Source organism: Lutra lutra, chromosome 15 (assembly GCF_902655055.1).
Source record: "Lutra lutra chromosome 15, mLutLut1.2, whole genome shotgun sequence".
Taxonomy (NCBI): Eukaryota; Metazoa; Chordata; class Mammalia; order Carnivora; family Mustelidae; genus Lutra; species Lutra lutra.
This window is the reverse complement of record NC_062292.1, coordinates 11827563-11854275: the sequence shown is the minus strand read 5'-3', so window position 1 is coordinate 11854275 and position 26713 is coordinate 11827563. Positions and strand designations below refer to the sequence as shown.

The 26713-nt window shown below is 46.1% G+C and overlaps 1 long non-coding RNA gene across 1 annotated transcript; it reads left to right on the top strand.

Moving 5' to 3' along the window:
* Positions 1-8659: 8659 nt before the first annotated feature.
* Positions 8660-11144, top strand: LOC125086025 (uncharacterized). Its single transcript, XR_007123074.1, has 3 exons — positions 8660-8782; positions 9897-10248; positions 11117-11144. It is a non-coding gene; the product is annotated as an uncharacterized LOC125086025 (long non-coding RNA).
* The last annotated feature ends 15569 nt before the right edge of the window (positions 11145-26713 follow it).

Below are 26713 nucleotides of genomic sequence, written 5' to 3'. Positions count from 1 at the left end.
GCAGGTGTGATTAGTCAGGGTGTCATGAGGTCAAACTGGTGTGGAATGGGCCATTAATCCAACATAACTGGTGTCCTTATAAGAGGAGGGAAATTTGGACAGAGGGAAGAAGTTGTGAAGACCCACAGGAAAGCCAGGTGTAGAGGATTGGAGTGAGGTGCCTACAAGGCTACCAGAGCCAGCAAGGAGCCTAGAACGTTCCTTCCACCGCACCTTCAGAAGGGGCATGGCCCTGCCTCCACCTGGGTCTCAGATTTCTGGACTCCAGAACTGAGAGACTGAGAGACAATATATTTCTGTTGCTCAGGCCACCCAGTTGGTGGTCCTTTGTTATGGTGGCCCTAAGAAACTAACTAATACACCTTCCTTCTCCATTCTTCATCTCTTACTCTACAATTCTTTCCTTCCTTTCTTTCTTTCCTTATTTCCTTCCTTCTTTCCTTCCTTTCTTTCTTTTTTAAGATTTTATTTAATCATTGGAGAAGAGAGAGAGAGAACATGAGCAGAGGGGAGGAGGCAGAGGGAGAGAGAGAAGCAGACTCCCTGCTGAGTGTGGAGCCCCGTGTGGGACTCAATCCCAGGACCCTGAGATCATGACTGGAGCTGAAGGCAGACGTTTAACCCACTGAGCCACGCAGGCGGCCCCTCTATGATTTTTCTTCCTCTTATGTTGGATGTTAACTTGTTTATTTTCAATCTGGTTTTCTTAAATACATTTAAGGACATACATTTACCACTAGATACTTCATGATTCATTTTTGTAATTTTCATCTTGATCTCCTTTTTAGCCTTGAGTTATTCTGCTGTAAATTTTTAAACTTCAAAACATGTGGAAATTGGGGTGTCTGGATAGCTCAGTCAGTTAAGTGTCTGCCTTCGGCACAGGTCATCATCTCAATCCTGGGATCCAACCTTGCGTAGAGCAATCTGCTCAGTAGGGAGTCTGCTTCTCCCTCGCCCTCTCCCACCACTCATGCTCTCTCTCTCTCTCACTCTCTCTCAAATAAATAAAATCTTCAAAACATGCAGAAATTTAAATTACATTTTTAGTGTTGATGTTGACTTAGTTGAGTTCTAGTCAGATTATGGTCTGTAAGATATCGATCTCTTAAAAATTTGTTGAGACTACCTTTTTAATCTAGTATTGTGATAAATTTCTTTTGTAAAAGTTCCATTGATAGCTTAAAAGAATACACTGTATATATTCTTCATTTGATTGGTTCAGAGTATTATACATATTCAATACATGCATTTGATCAAATTTTAAAGTCTTATGTTCAGATATTCTGGGTAGTTGTTAATTTTTTTATTCTGCTAGAGCTGTCAGAAGTGTCTTAAAATCTTTTACCATTATCATTGATTGGTAAATTTCTCTATAATCTGGTCAGTTTTTGAGGTGTCCACAGGCTTATGACTGTATGTTATGAAGCATGTTGTGTTAATATATCTTTTGTCCCTCTTGGTTGTTATTAATGTTTTATGTTTTTAAATTTTATTGCATCTGATATGAAGATAGCCATATCAGCTTTCTTTTTGTTAATATTTTTACTGTGTGGGGTGCCTGGCTAGCTCAGTCAGTAAAACATGTGACTCTTGGTCTCAGGATTGTAAGTTCAAGCCCCAGGTTGGGTGTAAAGACTTCTTAAAAATAAAATCTTTAAAAATATTGGGCGCCTGGGTGGCTCAATGGGTTAAGCCACTGCCTTCGGCTCGGGTCATGATCTCAGGGTCCTGGGATCGAGTCCCCATCCCGCATCGGGCTCTCTGCTCAGCAGGGAGCCTGCTTCCTCCTCTCTCTCTGCCTGCCTCTCTGCCTGCTTGTGATCTCTGTCTGTCAAATAAATAAATAAAATCTTTTAAATAAATAAATAAATAAAATCTTTAAAAATATATATTTTTGCTGTGAATCATTTTCTATTCCTTCATTTTTTATTTCTCTGTATTGTTTTGTTTTAGATATGTCTCTTGTATGTGGTATAGACCCTCCCACCTCAGACCTCAGATGGTTAATTGTAGAAAATCCTGAGCCAGTACCTCTTGTGAGCTGCTTCCCACCACACGGCTCAGTCTCCCTGTCATGGACGCAGGCAGGGGTCCATCAGCCAATCCTCTCTCTTATCTGCCCCCCTACATTTTCATCTCCTGTCACTGTCCTGATTTCTCAGGGAGGTCCTCAGCATCCTTTCCAATTCACTAATTTTCTCTTGAACTCCTTCTTGTCTAGAGCTTAGCTTATCTATTAGATTTTTTGTTTTGATTGCTCTATTTTTCTTTTTTCCTTTTTTAAGATTTTATTTATTTGACACACAGAGAGAGAGAGACCACAAGAGAGGGAACACAATCAGGGAGAGAGGGAGAGGGAGAAACAGGCTCCCCGCAGAGCAGGGAGCCCAATGCAGGGCTTGATTCCCGGACCCCGGGATCATGACCTAAGTCAAAAGCAGAAGCTTAAGGACTGAGCCACCCAGGAGTCCCTTGATCACTCTATTTTTCATTTCCAAGGTTTCTAAGTTGTGCTTTTCAGTACCCGTGCATTCTGACTCCATTCATGCTGGTCTTTTTCTTCTCATGTTCTGGCTCTTTTTAAAATGGAAGCTCTTCCTTCATGTATCCCGAATGTTCTAAACACGTTAGACCTCTTCCCCAATGGAGCCATAAAATTAGTGTCCAGGGGAATCAATTTGTGTTTCATTTTGTTGGCTACCTTTCTCAGCATTGGGTTTGGGTGGAGATCATTTGGAGACCGGGCTTGCATTCCCTCTCTCTGCCTCTTTTTCTCTTCTCCCCTCTACCCCCCGTGCTTTCCCCTCCCTGTCTAGTGGGGTTTTTTGATTGCCTTCATTCTGCCCTTGGCCCCCTAGACCCCAGTTCAGACCAGTCTACTAATGGAGCTTCAGAAAAGTGGCCCACAGTGATACTGAGGACAATCCAGGTCGGGGTGCCGAGCCAGGCGATGGACTGCTTCCCTTCCTAGTCACGTGGCAGTGTTCTGTCTGTGTGCTCTCTCCCCTAAGTCCCCAGTTTGCTGAAAGCTGTAGGCCAGGCAGAAAATAGCAGAAATTTTTTTTTTTTTTCATGAGTAGGAGGAGCCTGCCTCTGCCTCTGGCTTCAAGCAGAGAGCCTGGCTTCAGTCTCTGATCTCGGCACAGAAATCTTATTTTAATTTACTTTGGAAAAATCCAAATTCTGGCTAATATTGCCGGTTCCAGACCGAGATCCCAGGAAGCTTGTGGGATCCACTTCACTCGCAGCTTTGTGTTTCTGTCCCAATTCTGGGCCACGGAAGTGTTTATTTAGTTTTTCGGCTTGATAAATTTTGTCATTGCTGTGTGTTTGGAGTAAAAACATGTCAAACTACAAGCTCTCAGAACCATCTGAGCTAGGTCTGCACGCTGACTTCTTTAAGGTCATGAGTCTGCAATGCATTCGGGTCAATCTTTGGTTCACTTTAAGGCAAGACCAAGAGTCAAGTCTGTGACTACCTGTCATGGCCAAAACATGATTTTATCTTAACACCTGAGTACCTAATAATAAGCTTGTTTACCAAATGATCTAATCCAGTTGTCATCATGTTGAAAATGTCAAACTTTCCACCTTCTAGTTAATTTTCTTATCTACATATTCATGGAATAGCAAGCATTTCTTTTTTAAATGAAAAAGCAAGATGGTGAAAATGTCAACTCTCAGCCCCTGAATTCTGGAATCTTCTAATGATTATTTCTACCAAGTAAATAAACCCAGGAGTAAATGAAATGTGGTTTACTGCTTATGCTTCCTGGAATTTCTTTCTTACGAAAGAAATTCCTCATATGACCACACTGAATTTTTTTCCTGTTGGTCTGCATCAAATTTGTGAAGATTAGTGACTAAAAGTCTAAGACTTTAGAAAGTCCTGTGGCAAAGGTAAAAGCTCCCTTCAAGGGAAGCTTTGACACTCAGCTGGTTTCTTGGAAGACCATTAGTTTTCATGGAAAAAGTTCTGAAAACGTTCTGTTGGGACCAGAGAGAGCAGAGAAGGTTGGTTCCCCCTTCATTCTGCTATGAATGGAGTCACAGTGCTAAGGGTGGCTCTCCAAGAAAAAAAAATAAATATTTTATTTTATTTAAAGTCAATTAATTAACATGTAGTGTATTGTGGCGCTCTTAGTCTTCTTGGATTTGTTCATTACAGGAAGTGCCCCTCATCACAGTGTTTGTTAAGGTCCACAGTGTTTGTTAAGTGTGTGAGTGCTCCCACCATGGCTAACCTTAGACCAGTGTGTCATGGCTGAGCACACAATCGGGAGATGCCTGCAGTCGGGGTTCTGGGAGGACGGGAGGAAGGTTTAGCATCCACTGTCCCAATGCCAAAACCAGTGCTTTGCTGGTCTCCGCTGGACCCTCACTGGCATTCAGCACAGTTGTCTGCATCAGTGTTGAAACTGGCCCCAGGCCTTTCTGTGAGCCATGCCTCCCCTCCTCCCTCCTGCGCGGGCTCATCCCACTGCCCGCTCTTCCTCCTCCCCTCCACCTCTGTCATTAGAGGCTCTCTTCATTAGAGGCTCTCTTCTCCTTGAGGAGGGGGAGGGGAGTGTGTTTCCCTGCTCTCCCTACACTTCCCCCTCCACCCAGTGATCTCACCCAGTCCCACAGCTTTAAATATCACCCCAAGGCTGTTAACTCCCATATTTTTATCTCCAGCCCAGACCTTTCTTCTGAGCTCCAGGCTCACACATCCAACTGCCTCCTCAGCTATCTCACACTCAACTGGTCCAAAATTGAGCTCGGGAGCCTCCTCCTCCCATCCTCCTTATCTGAATAAATGGAACTACCATCTGTTCCTGTGCTAAAGTCACAAACCCAGGAGTCATCTTTCCAAACTTCCTCCTCTTTTTGCTCATAAGAGCCAACCCATTACCAAATGCCACCAATCCCACTCTCCACACGCTTCACAGATCTGTCTGTGGCTCTCCATCCCCAGGGCCCCCACAACCTCTCGACTGGAACATTGCAACTTGTTCTCCTCCCAGCCCCTTCTCCGGTGCTCCCCACAGTGGCCCGGGAGGTCTTTAAAACATACTGTAAAACCGTCTCTGACTTCTCCTTGCATCCAGCAGAAAATAAAACTTCCTTACATGGCCTCCTATGTCCTGCCTGATCAGATTTCAGTTTAATTGTGGAACCTCATTTCTTCCCACATTCTTGTTCATGGACCACACTCCGGCCACACAGGTTTAGGCTCTTGGCACACAAACCCTTGTGTGTTCTTATCTCAGGTCCTTGTAATTCTAAGTATCGATCAGATGGCTTATTTCACATCTGTCTTTCCCCAGAAGTGCAGGACCTGTTCATCTGCTAGGCTCACTGTATACCCAAGTCCTCGCCCACGGTCAGTACTCAGTATTTGCTGAAAGCAGTAATAAATCAGGATGCCTGGGTGGCTCAGTCGGTTAAGTGTCTGCCTTCGGCTCAGGTCATGACTTCAGGGTCCTGGGTTGGAGCCCCACATCAGAATTCTGCTCAGCGGGGAGCCTGCTTCACTCTCTTCCTCTGCCCCTCCCACCTGCTCATGCTCTCTCTCTCTCTCAAATAAATAAATAAAATCTTGAAAAAAAATACAGCAATGAATGAATGAAACATCAGGTTTTCAGGTAAATCTTTTTGGGTGACACATTTGGATGTGGATCAAGGAGACATTAGAGTGGCTGTCGACTAGAAGCTTTCAGAATGCTGGGATGGGACAAAAATTCACAGTCACCTTGATTACGGGGCGGCACTTTCAGAGCAAGGTAGAGCTGGAGTGGGGAAGCTGGAAAACAACCGTGGGAAGGGATGAACTGCCCAGTGTGAGGTTAAAATTCACAACAAATGACCAAGCGATACAGTCACTAAGCAGCTTTATTCCTATGCAGACAGGTGCGAGGATAGACCAGCTGCTCCACTGTCAGAGCAGATTCTGACAAACCCCGAAGCCTCTCTCCCCTCATCTGTAACCCAGGGACGCTACCATCACATCTTCCTTGGGGTGTCCATGAGCCAATGGATGGCAAACACATTCTGCCCCCGGATCTTCTCTACCTCGAATTTCCTTAACTTCTCTGAGCCCCAGGACTGTCATGTGTTAAACAATGAGTTTCTACTTAACCTCTTTTAAGCCCCTTTCAGTGTAAAGACTCCATGTTACTCTAAATAATATTAGTGCTCTAAGGCCATCCCAAGTCTCCACAGATGAGTGGAGGATAGGCCCTGCACTGTGAGGGGTGGACGGCGCGCCCGGGCAGAACAGGCTGTGTCTGGATGCTGCTGTGAGGGGACTGTCGGTATTACCCCAACCAGGACACCAAGTTCTAGAATGAGTTTTAGATACATGTTTTCAAAATAGCTATGGTTTTTTCTCCTTTTCCAGAGTAGTACCTGCTCAGTAGATTAGGGCCATAGTCATCCATTTTATTCTCTTTCTTAAATGTATTCACTCACGTTTTGGGTGTTTTTTTTTTTTAAGATTTATTTATTTCTTTGAGAGAGAGAGAGAGAGACAGAGCAGGCGCAGAGGAAGAAACAGACTCCCCGCTGAGCAGGGACCCTGACTAGGGACTGGATTCCTCAACCTTGAGATCATGACCTGAGCAAAAGGCAGATGCTTAACCGATTGAGCCACCCAGGTGCCCCTAGTCATCCATTTTAGTGGCTTTCTTTTCTGCAGCATTTTCAGGGTCATAGCAAAATTGAGCAAAATGTACAGATTTCTATGGGTGCCAGGATGGATCAATGGGTAGAGCATGTGACTCTTGAGCTCAAGGTCTTGAGTTCAAGCCTTCCATTGGGTGTGGAGACCACTTTTAGAGAAATTAAATAGATGGGGGTACCTGGGTGGCTCAGTCAATTGAGCATGGGACTCTTGATTTTGGCTCAGGTCATGATCTCAGGGTCGTGAGATTGAGCCCTATGTTGGACTCTGTGCTCAGCAGAGAGTCTGCTTGGGATTTTTTCTCTCCCTCTGCCCTGCCCCACTCTCTCTCTCTCTCTCTCTCAAAATAATAAATAAATCTTTAAAATTTTAAAAAAGCAAATAAATAAATAATGAAACTTAAAAGTAAAAAGGTACAGATTTCCCATATGTTCCCTGAACCACCCCCACCAACATACACACACAGCCTCCCACAGAATGGGACACTTGTTACAAGTGACAAACCTACACAGACATGTCATTATCACCCAAAGTCCTTAGTTGACATTAGGGTTCATTCCTGGTGTTGGACAGTCTATGAGTTTTGACAAATATATAATGACATGTATCACCTATTATGTTATCACACGGAGTAGTATTACTGCCCTAGGAGCCTTCTGGGCCCCTCCCCCACCCCTGGCCACCACTGATCTTCCACTGTCTTTGCCTTTTCCAGAATGTCACAGAGTTGGGGTGATGCCCTGTGTAGCCTTTTCAGATTGGCTTCTTTCACTTGGTAATGTGTATTTCAGGTTCCCCCGTTTCTTTTCATGGCTTCATTTCCTTTTAGCACTTAATGATAGCCCATTGTCTGGATGGACCCCAGCTTATGTATCCGGTCACCTGCTGAAGGACATCTTGGTTGCTTCCAGTTTGGGCACTCTTGAATAAAGCTCCAATACACATCTGTGTGTACATTTTGGCATGGACATAAGTTCTCACCTCCTCTGGCTAAATACCAGGGAGCATGATTGCTGCATTTAATTTTGCAAGAAGCTGCCAAACTGTCTTACGAAGGAGTCACGCCATTTTGCAGCCCCACCAGCAATGAATGAGGCTTCCTATCCGTCCACATCCTTACCAGCACTTGGCACCATCGGTGATCTGGAGTGTGGCCATTCTGATACGCGTGTAGCGGAGTTATTGTTTTAATTTGCATTTCCCTGAAGACAGAGGATATGGAGCATTTCTTCATCAGCTTGTTTGCCACATGTAGATCACCTTCAGTGAGATGTTTGTTAAGGGCTTTGGCCTATTTTTAATCCAGCTATTCATTTTCTCATTGTTGTCACCTTTTTTTGAGGGGCAGGGGAGACTCTACGAGGACTTGAACCTGGAACTCACTTTTATTTTTATCCAAATGATGCTTGCATGTAATTTTGAAAACGAGTGATTTATAAGGCTTATTATGAAAATCAGCATTTTTCTGAATCCACCTTTGTTTCCTACACAGTAACGGCAATACTTTTGACAGATCCTTCTAATGATTACTTCCATATTTCTAAAAAGGAGGTTTATCTTGCTCCTTTGTGATTTGTCAATTTCAGGTCTTTGCTATTAGCCCCCCACTATGAATTTCATCCATTAATCTCATCTTTGTGAAGAAGCCTTTCCTGGAAACTCCTGATCTACTTCCATCCGGATGGGTTGCTCTGTAAGCTATCATCTCGGACTCTTCTTTTCCCATCATCCAGAGGATTCCCTGAACTTCCTCTGGGTTGGATCTTCTGTTCCAGGGATCCCGTATCTTCCTCTTTGGGATTATCTTCCTTTTCAGTGAAGAAAACTTGGAAAACTTACATGTCTGAAAAGATCCTTAACCTACCTCCACACTTAACTGAGAGTGTGTCTGGGTATAAAATTCTAGGTTTGAAGTTGCTTTCCGTCAGAATTTTGAAGACATTGTTCCATGGTGTTTTGACTTCTAGGGAGACTGTGGAGAAGGGTTGCTGCTCTGATTCCTGATTCTCTGTGTATTACATATTGTTTTCTTCTCCTGGAGGCTTTTCCTTGTCTTCAGTCTTCTGAAGTTTCTTGTGGCTGTGCCTTGGTGTGACTCTATCTCCCTTTGACCTGGTAGGCACTCAGCAGGCCCTTCTTATTTGCAGCGCATAGCCCTATGCTCTAGAAAATCACCCTGGGTGTTTCTTTCTTTTTTATTTTTTTCCTAGTAGTATCCTATTCTTACTTCATGGGTTTAAAATCTTCCCTTATCACTCTGAGGGTACTAATTACAGCTTTTCTTTTGAATTATTATTCTCCCTTCATCTCTGATTCATCCAAATAGCTTTTCCTGTTTGTGTGTTTTCTGTTTCGTATTCTGTTTTTGTATGTTTTCCTCAAATGTCTGGGGACTTCTGGATGCCCACTTATTTGTAAGAAAAGCATATGAAGAAACAGATTGGACTCTGTATGCATATGTGGGGCTTGTGAACCATGGATCCCACTGCAGAGCCACATAGCCAGGCCACGTCATCAGAAGACACACCCCTCCCCCACCCATACCAGGGTCATCAGATCTTTTCTCAAGGGCTGGACAGATTCTTCAGAGAAGACTTGTAATTTTCCGCTAAAGGGGCTGCCAGGAGACTAGAGGCTGATGAACAGAAGAGGTGATACATGGACCAGCATTCAGTGAGGAAGAATTTTATTCAGTATCTCTGGTTTTAGTGTGGTACCCCACCTTGAAACATGTCTGGCATTCCCAAGTCCAGAAAATATTTTCTTGGGTAGCAGAGATAATAGGGACAACCAACCACTTTTCTTTAAACAGCTTTATTGAAATATAATTCACATACCATACAATTTCACCCATTTAAAGTGTAGTATTCAGGGGCACCTAGGTGCCTGCCAGTTCAGCATCCAAGTCTTGGTTTCAGCTCAGGTCATGTTCTCAGGGTTCCGGGATCGAGCCCCACATCCAGTTCCACACTCAGCATTCAATCTGCTTGAGGATTCTCTCTCTCCCTCTCCTTCTGCCTCTACGCCTCCCCTCACTCTGTCTCTCTCTCAGATAAATGAGTCTTTAAAAAATAGAAACAAGAGATGGTTTTAATCTGATTTTATGAACCATGCAGAAATAGTATAAAAATAACCGATATCATAAAGCATCTACAAACAGTTCACTTAGAAAATGTATGCATACAACAAGCTCTAAATAATACAGGTGTGGCTCTGGTTTTCATTTTAGACAAAGATGACTGCTAACAGTATCCTTGGTCCTCCCTGACCTCCCACTGCCCTGGTTGTTACCCGCTGATCCTTTCCTGTGTCCCACACTGCCTTCCACACCCTCCTCCATCAGGAAGCCTTCCTGGAATCAGGAAGCATTTTGCAGAGAATTCCCAGTCTCTCAGGCCATCACCACTTCCCTCTGTATACTCTTCAGCGCACTCTCCTCGTCTACACGCACATTTCCACTTTCTTCCTGAACGGTTCTACGTGCCACTGAGGCAGAGGGATCTACTCACCTCCAAGATCCAGGAAAAGTGACTTCGGCATCTGCCCCCTTCCCAGGGGCAGCGTGTCTCCTGTTGCAGCAGGTGGGTAATCTGGCTGATTATTACACAGACCATGTCCCTGTGGTGACACCCCCACTCTATCTCAGGTCACAGGTCATACATCACATGCTTAAAAACATGACCCAGGGAATGACAGGATCAATTATGGCACAGTGGTGCCTCTTGAAGCCAGCTCCCCCAATACAATACCCACTGATTCTATTACTTCCTGTGTCTTGTTCTTAAGGACACAGGAAGTGTCCTTATGGGAGGTCACAAGGGTTGGAGGCTTGGAGGCAGAACCCCACTATCTCAAAGAGAGACAAGTGTGTCCTCTTGCCCTGTCCTCAGCTGTGTCCGGGGTGTCTGGGCCTCGTCTGCCTCAGGGTCAGGCTGAAGCGGAGGTGGGTAGACAGACAAGATCCTGGCCCAGGAATGGAGGACAACGGTGGTTAGGTCCCCTCATGGTTCTGCTTGAGGTGGATTAGCTGAAAGGTGATGAAGTTTAAGCCCTTTTTCTGTTCCTGTTCTAAATAAACACTTTTGAACAAAATTAGAAAAACAAACAAACAAACAAAAAAAAAAACAAAACATGTCCCTATAACATATCTTACGTTTGTCGTTTGCTGAGCAAATCTTCTTACAGCTGTGATTAGGTGGAATGTTACCCGTGTTCTCTCGGAATGATAACACGTCCTAAATTAGAATAATCCAGGAAAATTCGTGGCCATTCCGCCCCAGCCAGCAATCATCATCCCACCAGACTCGCAGTCTGGGGTCTTAGCTGCTGCCTGTGGGTCAGCACGTGTTTGCGGGCTCAGCGTCTTAGGAAACCTTCCTTAGGAGACCCGGTTTACAGATCCGGGGAGGGCGTGGGAATTCCGAGTCCCATTACAGACTCTTCTTCCAGCTTGCTGTGTGGACTCCCGCAAGTCATTTCCCGTTCACGCGGTCATTTCTGCATTTCAACATGGAAATCGCGTCCTCAAGGTTCTCAAGGGCATCGTGAGAAAGGGGCGAGTGCTGGTCAGAAAGAAAATGATCCGAAAGTACCAAGACCTCCTCAGCAGCACTGACCTGCTGCAAGACACGAAACCAGGCAGGACCAGAGAGCCCAGCCTGGACACGGCCAGAACCAAAGGCGTGTTGTTGTTACAAAGAAGGAACAATGTCTGAGTTTAACATTCACACATTCCAAACCACAGTCTTCCAAGCCTGTGTCCTGCAGCCAAGCCACTTGGTGGGAGCCAGGTCTAGGGGCAAGTTTCCAGAAAACAGATTTTGGCAAAGGTTGTAGAGAAATTCAAACTTGTAGAGAATACAGTTCAGTCTTGTTTTGTGTGTTGTGTGTGTGCGCACGCGCATGTGTTTAAAGAACATTCTCATTCCTTTTTGTCACAGAATTTCACGGGCTGTGTTTATTTTTCCTTTTCAGGTTATAGGATATAGATTTTTCAAAGTCAGATGAGAGGAACAGACACATTTTTTTCCTTCCTTCCAAGATTCTTCCAACTTGGAGGTGGAGCGAGGGCCCGAGATGATATTTTAGATACTTGTTTTTCTTATGTTATCATTAAATTACTTCAGGAGAGGGGAAAAAAAACAAGAACAAGGCACGAAAATCTGCTTTTTTTGACTGCTTCGCAAAGAGGCTAACATATGCGAGTGAAAGGAATGATTATTGATTTTAATGATAGTCCTTGGACAAAGGGCCTATGTGGCCCAGTGTCCTGGCGTCCAGAGAGGGCAGTGAGCCCTGGCTGGTTCAGATAGCTTCGAAAACCAAAAACAGCCACTGCAAGTGCATTGGTTTTAGAGGAATGTCCAAGAAAATTGCCCTCCTTCTACTCATAACGTGTCATTACCGAAAAATAGAAGCCCGTACATTCCAATCTGATCTGCATTTAACTCTGGAAGCCTGTACATGTTGCTATGAGGTAAGGGCCTGATTCCGAGCTCCAGAATTCTTTTGGTGCCTTAGATGCTATTTTAAAGTGGATATCCCTTTGGGTTTCTCGCCATTATCCCTCCTGGGTCCTGTCTCTGACGAGGACTCCCAGTCCTAGTAAACAAGAACGGTGGGACTGGTGGCCATTTTAAAGGTTCAAGTTCAGATATCGTGGTTTGCACTTGAGTTAAAGTACGCACATTTGGTTGGAGAGGTGGCAACGATGCACAGTGAGATCTGGCCTTCCCACGGCTAAGTTCTAGCTATGATTAATTCAACACATACTTCCTGTGGAATTCTTTACCTCGTAGATCCTCAGCAAAGGGTCCACATTCCAGAAAGCGCAGGAAAGTTTGATTTTCTAAGCCTCCTGCCCCCTACAAGATAGACACTTGAATTCCAGCACACAGACTAGAGTTCATACTTGACACATTTTTTTAAAATTTCTGATATATCTGTAGCCCCAGGCTTGCTTTCCTCTCTTCACTTTCTTTTCTCCTGATTTTTCTGGGGAGATAACAATGTACGGATTTAAAGGCATGTTCCTGGCACTGACGCCCCATTGGAAATAGACTCATTAGAAGAAAATATGACCCTGGGCACTTGGGTGGCTCAGTTGTTAAGCATCTGCCTTTGGCTCAGGTCGTGATTCTGGGTCCTGGGATCGAGTCCCACATCGGACTCCCTGCTCAGAGGGGAGTCTGCTTCTCCCTCTGCCTCTGCCTGTAGCTCCCCCTACTTGTGCTCTCCCTTTCTGTCAGAAAAATAAATAAAATCTTTAAAAAGAAAAGAAAATACAACCCTGTATTAGGGCATCAAGGCCTATACTTGTATTGGTCCAACCTTCCTAATATCTTGTTTTTCTATAGCATTTTACCTGTTTATATTTATGTACATGACCTTCTTTTATCCTCCTAGCCATGGGTTAACGTAAATATTGTGCCTACTCTACAGATCCAAAAAATTGAGACCTGCTCCTAACCCCAACCTTTGCAGTGCTAAATGGTTTCATCACCATAGCAGAAGTGCTCCTTCTAGCTGAAAAGTAGAATCACATTCATACTCCAGATTTTGTTGCTGGTCTAACCCTATTGAGTTATGCTTAGTAATGCTGCTGCTATCAGGTAAAGAAATATATACCAAAGTTCCCTGCAGATGCTGAACGCTTATTTATTTTTATTTTTTTTTAAGATTTATTTATTTATTTATTTATTTAAGAGAAAGGGAGAAAGTGGGGAGGGGCAAAGAGAGTCTTAAGCCGACACAGGGCTCAATCCCGTGACCCCGAGATCATGACCTGAGCCAAAATCAAGAGTCAGAGGCTTAACCAACTGAACCACCCAGGCGCCCCCAGATGCTGAACATTTAAATGGTTACCAACAGTTGAACTGATTTAAATAAATCATCTGCTACCCCATTCCCTCCGTATACCCACAAAGAAAGATAAATAACTTTTCATGCCTCCTTGCTCCAAGAATGCCTGAAATTAGAATTATCCCAGTACTGGGGCCTGAAGTTGCCTCAGTAGGGAGCTCTCTTTTTTAAATTCAGACTCCAGTCACTTTCTTTCTAGGGGCTCCTTTTGCCAGTGGGGCTTCGGGCAAATAATCCCCAGGAAAGTGATCTGTATGTCTAGACGGGATGGAGACAATAATGACACCTGCTACTTACCTACCCAGCACAAGTGTTGGGAAATAACCAGATAATGTCTCTTGTGTGCTTTGAATGCCTAGAAAGAAGAGAAGGTTTACTTGTAAAGGAGCAATTTTACTGAGTCAGCACAAAATCATCGTCTATGTTTTACATGCACGCCCATTGCCTAAGACACTGATGAGCAGAATATGGCTCTCGTGTTTAATGTTCTAAGGACATGATGATGTTACATTTGCAGAAGAGCCAGAGTTGGGAAGGTAAGACGTCCTCTTCTTTACAAAAATCCCTGTACAACTGACATGGATTTTAGGTTGCCTTCTCCAGCTGGCCCTGCAATGGGGACAGCCCCCAAGATCCACAAAGCATTCCTTCCATTCCATCATCGGTCACGTGATGCCACCCCTAGGAAGGGCCAGGATGCTGTGGTGAGTGGTGACATGGAGAGGAGAGAAAACATGTCCATTTCTACTTGGGGGATGCCAAATTTGAAAGCCCAAATGTTGAGGGTATCTATGGCCATCCTTCTGGAGAGTCTCTGCCTGTCAGGACTGTTCCCCAAAACAGCATCCTGCCCCATGCCTAGCAGGACCATACCAAGTGACTGCTCTGCAACCACCATTTGAATCTGTTTAAAAGAATAATGCCAGGGTGCCTGGGTGACTGGGTGGCTCAGTGGGTTAAGCCACTGCCTTCGGCTCAGGTCATAATCTCTGGGTCCTGGGATTGAGTCCTGCATCGGGCCCTCTGCTCAGCAGGGAGCCTGCTTCTCCCTCTCCTCCCCGCTTGTGCTCTCTGTCACTATCTCTGTGTCTTTCTCTCAAATAAATAAATAAAATCTTCAAAAAAAAAAAAAAGAAGAAGAATGCCAACCATCTGTATCAGCTTCCTATCACTGCAACAACCAATGACCACACGCTCAGTGGCTCGAAACGACAGAAAACTATTCTCTCCCGGTTCTGGAGACTGAGAGTCTGAAGTCAGTTGCACCAGGCTGAAATGAAGGAGTTGACCGGCCAGCGCTCCCTCCTGAGGTTTGGGGGAGAACAGGCCTGCTCTCCTTTTCTTCCAGCTTCTGGACGCTACAGGCGTCCGTTGGCTTGGGACAACATCACTCCAATCTGTTTCTCTGGTCACACTCCTTCTCCTCTTTGGTCTGCAATGCCTGCCTCTCATGAGGGTGCTCTGGGCTGCATCTAGGGGTCACCTGGACCATCTCTCTGTCTTGAGGTCCTTAGCTTGACCACTTCAGTGAAGTAGCCTTTTGCCATACAAAGTAATATATTTGCTGGTTCCAGGGATGAGGACAAAGCTACCTTTTTTTTCAGGGGTGGGGCGGGAGGGGCATTCGGCCGATCACACCACCCCTGTCTGAATCCCTGGGTCTCCAGGACAAGCCCAACTCATATCTCAATTGAGTCTCTCTTTACTTCCCTTCAAGAAAGCAGAGTAACTCCTCTCTTCTTTCTTTAAGGGAGAGAATGGTGGGAGAGAACTTTTATGTGTTCAATAATTTACAGAGAGGAGTGGGTAGCCATTTTATAGATGTCTTCTTGTCACCATTTTACAGATGAGGCCCTGAAGGCTCGCTCAGAGGGCCAAGTAACTTGTCCACGGTCTCCCGGAGAGTAAATTTTAGAGACGGAGTGGGAACATGGATCTGTCTGGTTTCAAAGCCCATGTCCTGTCTACCCCACCAACATTCCTCAAATTCCTTTCACACCAACACCTTGTAAAGGAAAAGCAATTCTGACAAACCCCAGTCAGGGAAACAACTGACTTTTAAAAAACTAAAATTTTAGTCCACAAAAACGTGAATTTACACATTCTCAAGTTCTCCCCCAATCCTGGGGAGACATGTGTGAGAGGCACTGGGAGAACCACGGTATCTCTGCTCTTGAGAACTTCTCTTTAAGAATCCTAATATTAAGCCCCAGACAGCTGCTTTTCAACTGTGTCACTCGGCTGCTTAGGGAAGACTTTAATGAAACAAAGAATTTACTGCTGATTAGATTTTAACGCTCACAATCTCTCAGTATTCTGGGTGTGAGTTAATGATTCCCGCCACAGAGACGCGTGAGGAGCTTTAGTCACAAGGAAGTAAGGGGCTGTGGCATTTTCTGAGCTTAATCTAAATGAAAGTTTACCTAGATGTCCCATGAAAGCTTTGTAGATTAGAAATGTCACCCTCGTTTTAGCACAAGCTAACAGCTATAGTATGGTTGAAGCCTGACGCGTATCACACAGTTATTTGATTACAGTTCTTTCTGTGCCGGGGACTGCTCTAAGCACTTCACGTGAATTAACATATTTAATATTCACGAAAATCCTGTAATGCAGGTCGTGGTCTTCTCTTCCTTTTTTTAAGTAGTATAACTAAGACACAGAAAGGTTAGGTCATTTCTTAAAGTCACACAGCGACTAGAAGGGGCAGAAGTAGGATGACGCAGGAGTCATCTGATTACAGGCGCCATGTTTTAACACAACTGAGAACGAAGACGCTCTGTGCCTACACTCATTTCCTGGGCCCTGGCCTGAGATATGAAGTGTTACAGAGAGCATGAGCACAAACACGGTCCCTGCACCCATGCTCCTTCGTCCGTGCAGTTTTGCCAACAGGCTCTTCCTTGAGATCTTCTGCTCACTCTTCACTGTCCAGTCTCCCAAGGGCACAGCTGAAGGTGAAAGGCCATTATCCTCCCACTGGACACTAGAAATTCCTTCCAATCCGGTTTACAGAACACCTGTTCCCAACAGCCTGTACAGTGAAGGGAAAAGTGGAACATCCCCTCCACCCTCCCACACCGTCTCCACTTCAGTCCCTCAATCTACTCTTTTGTGACCTTTTTCCTTCAAAGGTTTCCTTGGAGAAATGTTGGAGTTACAGAAAGAGGCATCACATGCCTTGTCTCGACCTTCCCAGGAACAGATGGGCCTCCAGTTCCAACAGACCCCTTGAGTTCTTAAACATTTCTTCACTTTTCATTACCCATTTGGTGTTCTTACAACAGATCGTTAAATCTTGAGTATGGCAGTGGAATCTAGTTCCAGGTGATGGAAGACCTACACGTAATTATGCTTTCGAAAGGAGCTTTCTTACATTCCTAAAGACCTCGGCTTCTGTTTCTAAGAATGCGTTTCCTTCATACCCAAGGAAATGAACTTGGTTTGTTTTCTTCTTTGCATTTCTGGAAAGTATAGTCTTGTTCCCAGTCTGACGGAAGAGTCTGCTCACATGAGGTGGGAAACACCCTCTCTGTGAAGATATTGATGGTCCTCAAAGGTCCCATCCACTGGCACCTGGGTGGCTCAGTTGCCTTCAGCTCAGGTTATGGTCCTGGGGACCAGTCAATTTTCCTGTGTCGGGCTCCCTATTCAGCGGAGAGTCTGCCTCTCCCTCTGCCCCTCCCCCTGCTCATGATCTCTCCCTCTCTCTCTCTCACATAAATAAATAAAATCTTAAAAAAAAAAAAAAGATCCCATCAATAATGGAAGCTGTGCAAGTGTCCTGACAGGCAATAAGTAAAAGAGAAACAATTCACCATGGAAAATTATGATAAGATAGACATTTTACATAAAGTCAACTTCCTGAGGTTCTCAAACTATACCTTACTTACTCCAAGGAGAGCATCTCCATATTAGTTCCAAAACAAAGGGATTTTTCTCATTTGTTAATCCCTGATTTCCAGTTATACTCTTAAGACTCCAAACTCGGCCGTGATCAAGACTAAGATTTTAACAGCAGACGCAGCCTTGTTGACTCTCTGTCTGGACCTCATCTTTTGGTCTCTGGACTCAATCCCAATGTTTGGACACTCTCAAGCAGAAAGAGATGTTCCCGGATGAGAAAGTCAATGAAAGATCCATGTTCCCACTGTCTACTCCTTTCCCATTCCTGTGATTGTAAGGCCTTTCTCTGAAGTCATTATCTATGCAATCAGCTTCCCTAAGCTGTTTAAGTTCTTCAGAGAAAAAAAAAGCAATACTTCCAGTGCTCTGTTATTCCTCCATTTCTCTCGGTCAGTGCCCTACGGGCAATCCATGTGGCTGACCCACACAGTGACCGAGTCAGATAGGACTTCCACACTTGCCTCCGGGTTCCTCTGCAAAATGCTAATTCTTGTTTTATTGCTTAGTGTGGTTTTTATTGAGAAGTCTTTTCTTCTTGAGGGGCAACTGACTGAGAAGCTTTTCCGTCTTAGGAACCTGGGTGGAGAAAAGGCCGTTCATTGCACAGCTCCAGAGGGTGAGATGGCCTCTGGACGTGGCTGGTTCTGTTTGCCCTGTCTCTCCAAGATACTAGCAGCCCTTTTACAGAATATATTAGGCATGTTGGTCATTCTGCCTACCAAGCTTGTAAACAAACTTCCTGTATGGGGGGAGCCCCAGAAGAGAGGGAAGGCAGGACTCCTTCCCCAACTTTAGAAGCCAAAGAAGGGCGCCTGGGTGGCTCAGTTGGTTAAGCATCTGCCTCCAGCTCAGGTCCTGATTGCAGTGTCATAGGATCGAGCCCCATATGGGCTCCTTGCTAAACGTGGCGTCTGCTTCTCCCTCTCCTGCTGCCCCTCTCCCACACTGTGCACTCTCTCTCTCTCAAATAACTATATAAAATCTTTTTTTTTTTAAAAATAGAAGCCAAAGAGGAGAGTTTTTATCTTTGCCCCAGTAACTAGGAAACTATCACATCTTCTGGGCTCAGCCAGTCAGAGGCCCCATCTGGGACATGATGTGGTAGACCTGAGAGTCCAGCAGCTGGGCAATTAGTATTGGAGGTGGCAGAGCCCAGCAACACTATGACAAGTGTCCAGCAGTGATGGCACCAGTGGCCACATCCTGAGCAGACCACCCTGTGTGAACATCTCGGCTGTGCTCTCCTCCTGTGATTTTGTTCATTTCCAGTCACCTGGTTCTCTAGCCCTTCCACCAATTCTGCAAGCTGTACATACTCTTCCAATAAACTCTTCTGCTCAGGTCAATCGGAAGAGATTCCCGTTGGTTGCAACCAAGAATTTTGACTGATATGCCAACCTTTCCTTCTTGGACACATGATCCAGTAACAACTGAGGATGGTGGCTCAACTGGGCCAGTTCCTGCTCTTGGGTTGACCCTCCTACCGAGCGTGCATGATTTAACTTCCTCTCAAATCTGAAGGAGCTTATACACTCCAAGGATGGACCCCAGAACATTAGCAGACAGGGGCTAGCAGACCCCAAACACACTGGGAGAAATGACTGGTGTAGGAGGACATATCCAGTAGCTTTTCTGTAGAAAATTGGGTATTTTAAGAACAAATGGAAAATACCTTGAATATTGATGATTCTTCTTTCTTTGAGAGAGAGAGAGAGAGCGAGCGAGCTGGGGGTAAGGAATGGCAGAGGGAGAGAGGGAATCTCAACCAGACTCCACACCCAGCATGGAACCCTATTTGGAGTTCAACCTCCCGACTCTGAGATCATGACCTGAGCCAAAATCAGAGTCAGCCACCCAGGCACCTCAGATATTGATGCTTCTTTTAAAAATATAGTTTATTTACCAGCACCTGGATGGCTCTGTTGGTAAAGCTTCTGCGTTAAGCTCGGGTCATGATCCCAGGGTCCTGTGATCAAGTCCTACATTGGGCTCCCTGTTCGGTGGGGAGTCTGCTTCTCCCTCTCCCTCTGATGCTTCTCCCTGCTTGTGCTCCCTCCCTCAAACAAATAAAATAAAACAAATAAATAAAATCTTTAAAAAATAATAAAAATAAAAAATAAAGTTTATTTTGTTTCTCACCCCAGATACAAAACTAATTTGTGTTCATCGTGAAAGATATGGGTAAAACAAAGATAGGAAGAAGGAAAAAAAAAAAAATCCCTGTCATTCTACTAGCCACCAGTAGCCACAAATGAAATTTCAGTGTGTTTCTTTTCTAATATTTCTTCTACGGAAAATTCTCCATAACTACACTCATCTTCATCTGTTGCCTCCTAAAATTCTGAAAAGAGCAGAAACTTTCCCATTACATACTCCTACCTATCTCTCTATATACCCCCAGGCACTAAATAGAAGACAGTAAACTTTACCTTTTGGCTGAAAGGAACATTTCTCAAAGTGTGTCCCGTGGAACACTTACTCCTTCATTTGTCACCAGATCCTATAGATAGAGTATAAAAAAAGTTTTTCTGAATCAGAAAAGTTTGGGAAATACTGAGATCCTGAAGTGCTGGGAAAACACGTCTCTTTATTGCATGAATTTCCAGAGCTCTAAACACAACAGAGGCTCTCAAAGACAGCAGCATTTGCCAGGCATATTGGGCCACAGGAATCTCCTTTGAAAATACTTTCCTCCAAACCAATGTTCTAGGGAGGGCTGACCCAGGAAACTTAGAACTTCGTAACGTTTTACCCTCCTCCCACACCATGAGCGAAAACCCAGTTCAGAGTCAGTAGAGGAAAAGGATATATCTCAGATATATAAAAAGCAAAATTTGGGAAATAAATGGCAGAATGGGAGCTAGGAGGAAATTTTTCTTTGCGGATTTGTCTACCTGTAAGAACATGACTGAGGGAGTGGGGTTTACAAACATCACCGTTCTTGCCTAAGGGAACTAAGATCAGAGCATTGCTGAACGCTAACGGAGCATACTTGTCTTGGGAAATATTGCTGTGTAAGTGGCTTTATCAACATTTTGGTAGAAAATCCAATTAACTTACTAAAAAGTTGTTTTACCAGCCTAAGGAGATTAACCTTGTGTTATTTGAGTATCATTATAGTACTTTCCCCCCTGAAAAAGGACAGGTCCTCATGACAAATATATATTATTATTATTTTTTTTTAATGATGTTAACAAGGACAAAGGAGGAAACAAGAAAACACAGAGGTGTAAGACAAGGAAAATATCCTCACTAGGACAAAGCATGGTGGACCCAAGAAACTTCGGCCAGAAATCCTATTCTTGCTCAATCACTTTCCTAGCTCTACTAATGCCTGGTCAGACTCCATGTAGGATGTGCCAGAGAATCTAGGGGTTCAGCCTTAGAGTAAAAATGAAAACATGGCTCTTTCCCTTAAGCCAACACACCGAATGCCCATCTGCCAGATGCAGAAACTGAGTTTTAAGAAAGTTTCTAAAAGCCCTGAGATTGGGTAATGTCTCCTAATACACACTTTATGTAGCACCTTGGTTGGGGTCTTCTCTGTAAACTTGCTTTGGGCCCAAACCCAACCACAAGGCTGCCACAACACTCCTGATCTTGGTGTCTGTCGTTTTTGGAATAAACTACGTGTTTAGGAAAGTCTGGGAATTACCAGAGTTCAAAAGTACCTTCTTTCTGTGAAGGAGCCTAAAGGATCTTTTAGGACAACTTCCTGATTCTTTGCCTGAAGCTTTCGTGGTGCTTCTGTTGGGTGAGCAGCCCGGCAGACCCCCCGTTACAGAGCTGGACAGCGAGAGCTCAGTGACCCTCCAGGGAGAAGTGGAATCTGAGGTCAGAGCCGGGAAGGACCTTGATGATCATGCCTGCTACCCCAACCCCCTCTATTTACAGATCCCAAAACATGACGCCTGAAACCCACCCAGAATCCCAAGAGTGAATGTGCTCTCCACCCCTTCTGTTTGGGCGCAAGTTTCCCATGGCCTTCAGCCAGAGCGTCTATATCAGTAATGTCTAGAGGATTTACGAGGCCACGCGATCCTCTGGGTTTCTACGCAGACCTAAACAGGAAACCCACACAAGGAAATGCTCTTTCTGTTTGCAGGCTGGATTCCCAGGATGCTTTCGCCAGAGTGCCCTGGCTGAAACAAAACCAGGGCCTGGCCCCACAAATGCCCTTGGATCCCGAGGCTGAGGTGCCCTCCCCACCCCTGTCCGCTCCACCCCTCCTCCACGCCTGCGCTAATTTAAGGAGAACATGACTAGCTTCTCTCAGACCTTGATGTCAGGTGGCTCCATTGGTCTAGATGCCAAACAGGGGTCAGTCCGGAGATACCCACCCCTCCCCCAATCTCGGAGTTCAAGATTTTGCTTCTCCTCACCTATGTGACATCAATGAACCTGGGAAAGTTAGGCACCCCGCTCACTCTCCCCTCCTATTCTGTCTGCATGTGGCATTTTGCCTTGGGGCTGAAAAGCTAGTGTGCATTTCCCAGCCCATTTCCCATTCCCCAACCCTTCTGGGTCCTTCTGAGTCATCATTGTACGTGATGGACGGCCACTTGACCTGACCCAGCTCTGGTCTCCTTTGCTGCAACCTCAACCTGGTGCTCTGCCCAATCTCCTCTCCCCAGGTCATCCGTCCATCTGCCCTTGTGTCCAGCCCTTCCGGACCAGGATGGCATTTTTCATTCCTTTCAGTTCTCCTGGAAGATTTGGAACTTCAGAGGCTGCTGTTCAGACAGGAAGGAAGTGTGTGTTGCTGGCTCACAGAACAGAACAGTGGCACTGGTGACCCTGCTCCCCGTCCTCAGGCCTCCCCCCCACCACACCCCCCACCCCGGGGCTGACACCAAAAATAGACTCTGTTCTCCCCGGTTGCCCCCACACACACCTCCCCCTGGAGAGAAGACACAGGCTTTTGGGGAGCTGCGCTGTTATCGGGACTGACTGTCTTTCAGGAATTACCAGATGTTGGGAGAGGATAATGTGTCACTTCCTCTAACAAATCGTCTGGGCGTCTGTGCATTTCCTTTCGAGCCAGCTCTCCAGCAGAACGTGATGCGGTGACGTCGAAGGACAGATCATTCTGGCCTCCGCTCTCAGGTACTGGGAGGCTACTGGGAGGCTCTCCAAACACTTGGGTTCCCATCCTCCATTAAGAAACTGTTTCTGGGGGCACCTGGGTGTCTCAGTCGGTTGAGCATCTACGTTCTGCTCAGGTCATGATCCCTGGGAGTCCTGATATCCAGCCCCCAGGGCTCCCTGCTCAGCAGGGAGTCCGCTTCTCCCTCTCCTCTGCCCTTCCCCCCACTTGGGCATGAGCTCTCTCTCTCTGTCTCTCTCTCAAAAAAAAATTAATAAAATCTTAAAAAAAAACAGAAACTATTTCTGTCCTCTGTATGCATGGGTGACACCACGAGGGGACAGCATAAGTAGTGGTTAAAGTCAAGGGCTCTGGAGGGGTAATGGGTGGCTCAGTCAGTTAAGTATCTGCTTTCAGCTCAGGTGATGATCTCGGGGTCCTGGGATTGAACCCCACGTGGAGCTCTACGTGCCGTGCAGTGTCTGCTTGTCTCTCTCTGCCCCTCTCCCTACTTATGTGTTCTCTCTCTCTCTAAAATAAATAAATAAATCTTAAAAAAAAAAAAAAAAAAGGCAAGGGCCTGGAGACAAGATAAAGAGTCTAACGGAAAACACAAGTAGCCAAGAACACCAGGAGGGGACTTGGAGTAATCAAATTGCCCATCAGTAGTCTCAGTGGAGGGCAGGCAGCACAGGCCATGCTACTGGGGAGCTCAGCCCACCACTCCACCAGCCCTACTGAATCTGAAGCTCTGGGGATGAAGCTCAACACCCTCTTTTGAGCCTTCCAGAAAGTTCTGATGGGCCCTCCAGTTTGAGGATCCCTGACCTGGATAGATGCACATTGGGAATTTCTCAGCAGCCAAGAGAAAAAGAGATGGTTACCCAAAATGCTTCAGCAACCCCTCAGAGGTGGGACTTGATGGGGAAGGCTATCTTGGCAAGAGAAAGATCCTACAAATAGAAATGAAGTGACCTCAGAGAAAACAATCAAAATGTAGCAATATCTCTTTGCTGATACCGGGCTAATTTGCAGCACTTCCAGAATATGGCTTAAGGACTAAGAATATATTCATAGGATATTTTTCAGATTAAAAACAATGTACAATGTGGACCCAAATATGTAAAATGTATGTGTATATCAGTTCATATATAGGAAAAATATTGGAAAATTACATATGAAGATGTTAACAGCGATCATTCCTCCCCCAAACTGGTGATGGATTATAGATAGTTTTTATTTATCTCTTAAGCATTTTTGTTTATGCCCCCAACTTTTCCATAATGAATAGGTATTTTTATAACCAAATTTTTTTTTTTTTTTATAATACAGTGACAAGCTTGTTGGGTCAAACAGTCCTTTAAACAAATGTGTAAGGCCCTCTGCAGAGGCCAGCTCTCCAAGAATTTATGTCACACAGATAATTAGCACCACCTGTTACATTTGGGCTAAAAGGGGGCCTGAACAACAACAAATAAGGGGACTGTGAAACTCATCAGTCCCAGTTCAGATCCGCACAGCACGGAGAGCCCCACACCCCCATCCCCGCCCGGCTCGTGGCACCTGCCGCCTCAGTGGCTGGGCGCCCCGCGAGCGCGGAACTGGGGTGCTGGGCATTCTCAGCTTCCGCGGGGCCCAAGCCCTTCCGCGCGGCTTTGCGCAGAAGCCCGGGGCCTCTCGGATTTTACACCCCGATTTCCAGCCGGAGATAAGCTAGAGGCAAACACACAGCTAAACAAAAACACTGAAAGAGCCCTTAACAGCCTGGAAAGGAAGAAAGGACAATGAAACGTGATGTAAGAGCCACTGAACGGTCAGTGACTCAGCGCTCCTGCCCCATCAACACCAGCTGCAGCCCGCGGACGGACACACACACACACACACACACACGCCCGCAAACGCCCCATCAACACCAGCTGCAGCCCGCGGACGGACACACACACACACACACACACACACGCGCGCGCGCGCGCGCTGTGCAAACATCCCAGCGCCTGGAGCGGAGCAAAAATTCCAGCCCTTGCGCTGCGCCGCCGCCAAGACCCCAAGATCTCTGCAGCCGCCGCCCCGGCAGCGTGCTTACGGGTGTTTGTTGCACGTCAATTCCGCTTTCTATTAACATCTTTTATCCAGACTCCGTCCCTAAGGAGCTGGACGCGTGTCCCCGGGAGCGGAGTCAGCAAACTGGAACCAGTTCCGGCCTGCAAGCCCGGCGGTCTCTCCCTCCGCCTCGGACACGTCGCAGGGCGCGATCTGGTTAGTGGGGTCTGTCGGAGAGCTGGCTTCTGCAGGAGGCTGGGCCGGGAGGGCCCGGAGGGTGCGTGTTCCATCCCCACCCCTTGTGAGTCAGGGAGGAGGGGGCTGGGAGAAGATTCGCACAGACCACAGATGGGAGTGGGAATCTGTCCCAGGGGATGTTTGACTCAGGCGGTGACTCCGTGTGCAAACGTCTCCTCTTATTAAAAGTTGCATTTTTAAACTCAGCCTTTACCACAGTTCCGATCGGTTGAAGTGACCCCTCCCCTGGAGTCGGCTTCTCCCAGCCGCTCCGCTACCACAGGGCCCGCCCCCAGGGGCTCTGCCGAGGAGGCTGGGCCCCGAGGCCGGCCGCTCCCTTCCAGCACCAAACCCACATTGCCCCGGCGCTGCTCTCCAGACTCGATCCAAAAACAGCTTTATTTCGTCACCCGCGGCTCCTTCAAAAAGTATTTCACAAGGATCGCTCACTCCTGCCCTTCAATGAAAAAACCCCATGAACTCCAGAATTTTTTCTGCTGGCTCTGAGGTATGAGGTCATCCTGTGGACAGACGTTCAAATCAGAAACACAGTCTTGTTTCAGAAATTAGGTGCTGGGCCAAGAATCCAGCAGAGTGACACTGTAACGTTCATTCCAAGGCGGGGCTTCACAGCAGTCCTCGCCCTGCTCAGCGGGAGGGAGCAGGGGTCAGGGGACCGTGTGGCCCATAGTTGAATGGACTCTTTCCTGGGTCTGCTTGTTGGTTTGTTTCCGTCTCATTTAGGCACCCAGATGCCATCCTCAGGCTGTTGGCCGCTCCCCCCACACAGATTAACCTCTAACCCCCACTAGGCTTCCCTCATCCCCTCACCTCTCAGGCCAACTCTTGGATCAAATTCCAGACGTGGGCCGGCCTGCTCCCTCCATCCGGAGTCCCATGCAGGTTGGTCCCCGCTCTCTGCGGGGTGCAGTGCTTGCCCAAATGAAGCCCTGTTTTCTCTTTTCTCGACCTCTTCCCACTGCCAAGACTGCTGCTGGAGCTCTCTGAGCCGCTTCGAAAACGCAGGTCCCAGAGTGGGCCTTCTCTCGCAGGACCTGAGCTGCCCCAGCCCCATCCCTCCTGGGGAAGCCAGGGCAGTCATGGCTTTCCTAACAAATGCCCCCCCTCTCCTTTTTCTTGGAACCTTCTGTATCCCTTCACAGGTGAGGGTTTCTACGGGCTGTGAAAACCAGTTTCTGGACATTTCCATTGAAAAGCTGCATATGGTCTGTGCGACCATACACGTGCCTCAAATGACTATACTGTTCAGCCACTTGTGTGGGGCACGTGAGAGTCGTCTATAAGGTGGGAGTAATACCATCGGCCCTCAGGAAGTCTCCAGGCATACCACTCTGAGTACATGGCCCTCACGTGAAAACTGTTTGTATTCACCTATTAATGGTGTTACCAACTTGCTTCGAGTTCAGCTTCTCAGCATTTTGAGATCATATCCCATAGAGTATGGAAAACTTCTGCATACATTTTTTTATTTTTTAATTTTAATTTTTTAAAAGACTTTATTTACTTGAGAGAGAGAGAGAGACCATGAACAGAGTCAGGGGCAGAGGGAGAAGCAGGCTCCACACTGAGCAAGGAGCCTGAAGTGGGGCTCGATCCCAGAACTCTGGAATCATGAACTGAGCCCAAGGCAGACAGTCAACTGAGCCACCTCTGCATATTTTTAAATTTGCATTTTCAGGCAAAAGCTATAGTTTGTAATTCTTAATATTCAACAGTCAGTATTATGACACCATTAAAAAAAAAAATACCATCTGACCTCCTCACCTCCTAGACCTGTCTGGATTTGGAACAAGACCAGAGAAGCTCTGGTAACTCGCATCTGTCAGTGGTGGGCTGGAGTTGCTGCGTGTCTTCCCAGCTCCCAAGTTCTGGAATATCACACTGGTAGCTCGCGA